We start from the raw sequence: 3943 nt of genomic DNA, 5'->3' as shown, positions 1-3943 counted from the left end.
CGGGGGGGGGGGGGGGAAAGAAAGAAAAAAAAAAAATATCGCGACAAGGCACCGGAGGAGAGTCCTCGCTCGATTCGTTCGTGCTCTCTCGCTGCCGCTAAATGTCACTCAACCCTTTCGTTCACGCTGCCGAGACAGCGTGCGCAGAAGTCGATTTCCTTCTATCGATCGTTCGTTTAATGTAATGCCCATCTTTTAACAATTTGACTAGCTGTCGTCGTCGACGCACTAACACACCAACATCACTCAGAGAGAGACTGCTCGAGAAATCTTGTTCGTCTCTCGTCTTATCGCTTCCTCACTCGCGTTACCGATCCCCCTTTCACAGAGAGAAAGAACGTGACACTTCTTTCGACGTGGCCTTACGCACGCCGCGTATCTCTCTCTAGCTTATTATTCCCTGACCTCTGACCTCGCCAAGTTCTCTCACAGCCGGCCGACACACCGACGAGATGCGTATCGGCGATAATCGAAGCCGAAACCGTGAAAAATAATCGAGATGACGCAATTGTTTCTATATCTTGAGTCTCGGTGTGTTCTACAATGTCTTGAAAACACTCACACTCTGGCGGACTTTTCGCCGCTTGATTCACATTCTCCGCCAAAAAAAAGAGGAACAAAAAAAGAAACAATGGTCGCGGGAAGCACTTTTTGTACAAATAGTTCTCCACAAAAAGTGTTTTCAGAGTTTCCGTACTTTTTTTTTCTTCCCCCGTTTCCTTCGAGTAACTTAAAAAAAAAATGCCAAGGTCCGAGAGAGCACGCTCTCTCGTTGTTGACACGCGTTATCGCTTCGTATCGCACGCAGGTTTCGCCGCACGACGATGACGTCGTTCCAGAAAACGATCCACGGTCCTACCGAAACGCGACGGTCTCTTCTCTCTCCAATGATCCACACAGCGTGGGAAACGGAAGAAAATCGCGACGGCGGAGGCGGCTTTTCGTCGGCGGACGCGCGCTTCGATTTTCCCTCGTAAATCGTCAACAGGTGGTTTTCCGAACGGCGACGCACGGAACGCACGCGACGCGGATTCTCAGGATCTAACGGGACTCGCTTCGGCGAACAGCTGATCGCTCGTGCGACGTCCTGGCTCCTCACGGCGGAGCGGGACGGGAGGAGAGGCAGGAGATACTAAATCAAGTGTCGCCGCTAACCTCTCGCTGTCGCGTTACCTCTCCGTACACCTCTGGAGAGTCCCCTTCGGACTTGCCACGACTGACGGATCGAGCGGAATTTCGCCGTCACGAAGTTGCAGATTCACCGAGCGCGAAAACGCCGAACTGTTATATATATATATACATATATATATATATCAGACTTCACTCTTCTCGCACGCCCTCCCTTCCTCCGCCGTCGGTGTTTTGTTCGGAGTTCCGATGCGTGCGCCTGACTCTCTCGCGAAACTATTTTCGTTGCCGCGACGTTGCAGGAACGACGACGACGCGTTTAAGCAGCACGCCGTCTCGCTTCCCACTCCCTCTGCGCCGTCTTCTCTCTCACACACGTGTCTTCTGTTCTCGCCCCTTCTTTCTCACGTCGTCGTGCTTTTCCCGTAGCCGTCGTCGTGCGCGACCCCGAGATCGTGTACGTGGCGTGTTGTGTGAGCCCACGTTATTGTCGTCCTCGCCGCCGCCGTCGTCGTCGTCGTCGTCGCCGTCGCCGTCGTCGTCGTCGTCGTCGTCCTCCCCGTTGCCCCGTTGCTCGCTAGGTTTACAATACAGGGATCGCGCGCGCCTCCCCCCACGCGGTGGACGCACAGCAGAAGGAGGATGAGACGGAGGAGGGCGACCGGGTTCTTTCATACGCAAACATCGGCTGACGACTCTCGTCGTGCGGCGTCTCGGGCCCCCTCCCGACGAGTCTCACCCGATCGAGGGCAGGTAGTCGCGCTGCGCCCCTTTAAATGGTTAAACAACCAACGGAACGGCCGGCGACCGGCTCTGTGATCGGGCCGGTTAGGTTGTTTCCTCGATGAGGAAGGCACTCGCGCACTCGTCCACTCCGCGGTTCATGCCGCGAAATAATAATACGATCGTTTACCGACTACCTTCTTCTCTCGCGCGAGAGAGAGCTTTCGGCACCGGCGACGCACGCACGTGCAAACGAAAAAGCTCGCCGGAGCTTTGGAAGCGCGAAAGAGGAAAAATGTCTGACAGTTCGACAAGCTCCCCCACTAAGCTCCGCCGAGAGAGGGGGAGAGACTTGGCGAATATAATCGAAAAATCGAGCACACTGAAGAAGAGGAAGAGAGTGCGAAGAACTCGGTCGGTTGTACGCCCTATCGAAGACCGCGAGCGATTGACTCCCGCGCGTCCCGGTCTCTTCGTAGCCACGGCACGCGTGAGAGAGGAACACGGGAGGGGATTCCCACGGGAGAGGAGGAGGGGGGGGGAGGAGGAGAAGCGGCGACGGCTGCCGCGGTAGGGCCAGGAGGGCACGAGAGAAAGATAGGACGGAATTGGATGGACGAGGAGAGATAGACGGTAGGGGTGGGGGGCGAAGGGGGCAATGTGTGAGTGACGACGAGGGTGGCAGGGGGGAGGAGACGGTGGGTATGGCGCGTGCCACTACACGCTAGCAGGTGGAGTGCGCGTGCCCAGAAATCTCTATTTCTCCCCCTTTGCGTTTCCGTTCTCTTTTCACGATTCGCCGCCAACTTTTTCTTCCCGCGCGTCTCTCTCTCTCTCTCTCTCTCTTTCTCGCCTCTCTTTTTTTTCCGTCCTTCTCCGTCTTCGTTCGGTCGGCTCGTCGTTCGTTGTGCGTTTTACAGTTTTTCCGTGTTTCAGGAAGTGTCCCTCGTCCTCCTCTCTTTCTCGCTTTGTGCCGCTGTTTTTCTTTTTCCACGCGTTTTTCAAGGGTAGAGCCCGCGATCGACGTACCCACGTCGCATTCTCATTCTCAAAATTTCACTTTCGTTCCTTGGGGCTCTCCCAATCGATTAGTTTTGTGACGTGCGTTTCACGCAGAGATCGTTTCCGAGTTTCCCGCGCGTGTCACTCGAGCACGTCACGCGATTACAACGAGCCGCCTCGACCACGACGTGCCGGCATGATAATACGAAATCGATTCGACCGATTGAGAGGTTCCTGCATTCATAATGTTTACGTCGCGCACGGTCAGGTTATTCTCGTAGTCCGATAAGAGAGTTGCTAACGAAAGTCTCGATAAGCGCGTTAGCCGAGTTGTTGCGACAAGTTTACAGTAACGTCACGGACACATCCACGACGAATCCTATCCGTGTCGGGAAACTCACTTTCGTCGGCTTTCATTCGCCGAAGATCTAAGAAAAAAATTCACACCGCAACATTTCTTAATAATTATACGTGCCTTAGTTTCAAATGCCGATTCGGATCTTGCGGAGGGCGCATTCCGCGCCCCGATACCGACAACTTCGGAGGAACTCCAGTTCAGTCTGTCGTAACGTAATTCATTCATCGTTAGATCACTGAATCGATACAATGTCTCGACGTATCGTCAGCGCATCCATCATAGAAACCCAAAGGAAGATCACTGTCGCGCGGCGAGCTTTCATAAATTTCGCTAGTGCTCCTCTTCTGCGCGTACAACGCGCATCTGTCAATCTCGCAAAAGTGAACGATATACGCGGAGGACTGGTCCAAGTCTCTTCGAGGTATGCACCGAGTCACAGGATGCTCCTCGTGTCGCGTTAGTTACGTCGCGCAGTGCGAGCTGTCACCGCTGCTGCGCACGTGGCTCGGTAGGAGACGTGATGCGACGGCACGTCCCCCCCTTCGATACGGAGAACCTGACGCTCCGAGAAGTCGCCAGCCACTGACTACGTGTATCGCGACCGCTCTGGGCGGCCTGGCTCTTCGCTACTCGCTCACGCGGGGAGGCACGCGCGGCGACGGCGGCAGCGAAGTCTCGGCTATGTTCGGCCGGACTCGACACTGTTCGTCCTATCGGACCGACACTTAGCCG

The 3943-nt window shown here is 55.1% G+C and overlaps 1 protein-coding gene across 2 annotated transcripts in view; it reads right to left on the bottom strand.

Moving 5' to 3' along the window:
* LOC108755159 (neurogenic protein mastermind-like) overlaps nucleotides 1–3943 on the bottom strand; it is a 212517-nt gene that overhangs the window by 100986 nt on the left and 107588 nt on the right. The gene's annotated exons all lie outside the window — the stretch shown is intronic.

Source organism: Trachymyrmex septentrionalis, unplaced genomic scaffold (genome assembly GCF_001594115.1).
Source record: "Trachymyrmex septentrionalis isolate Tsep2-gDNA-1 unplaced genomic scaffold, Tsep1.0 scaffold85, whole genome shotgun sequence".
NCBI classification, from domain to species: Eukaryota; Metazoa; Arthropoda; class Insecta; order Hymenoptera; family Formicidae; genus Trachymyrmex; species Trachymyrmex septentrionalis.
Note: the sequence above shows the minus strand (reverse complement) of the source record. Positions and strands in the feature narration are given on the sequence as shown.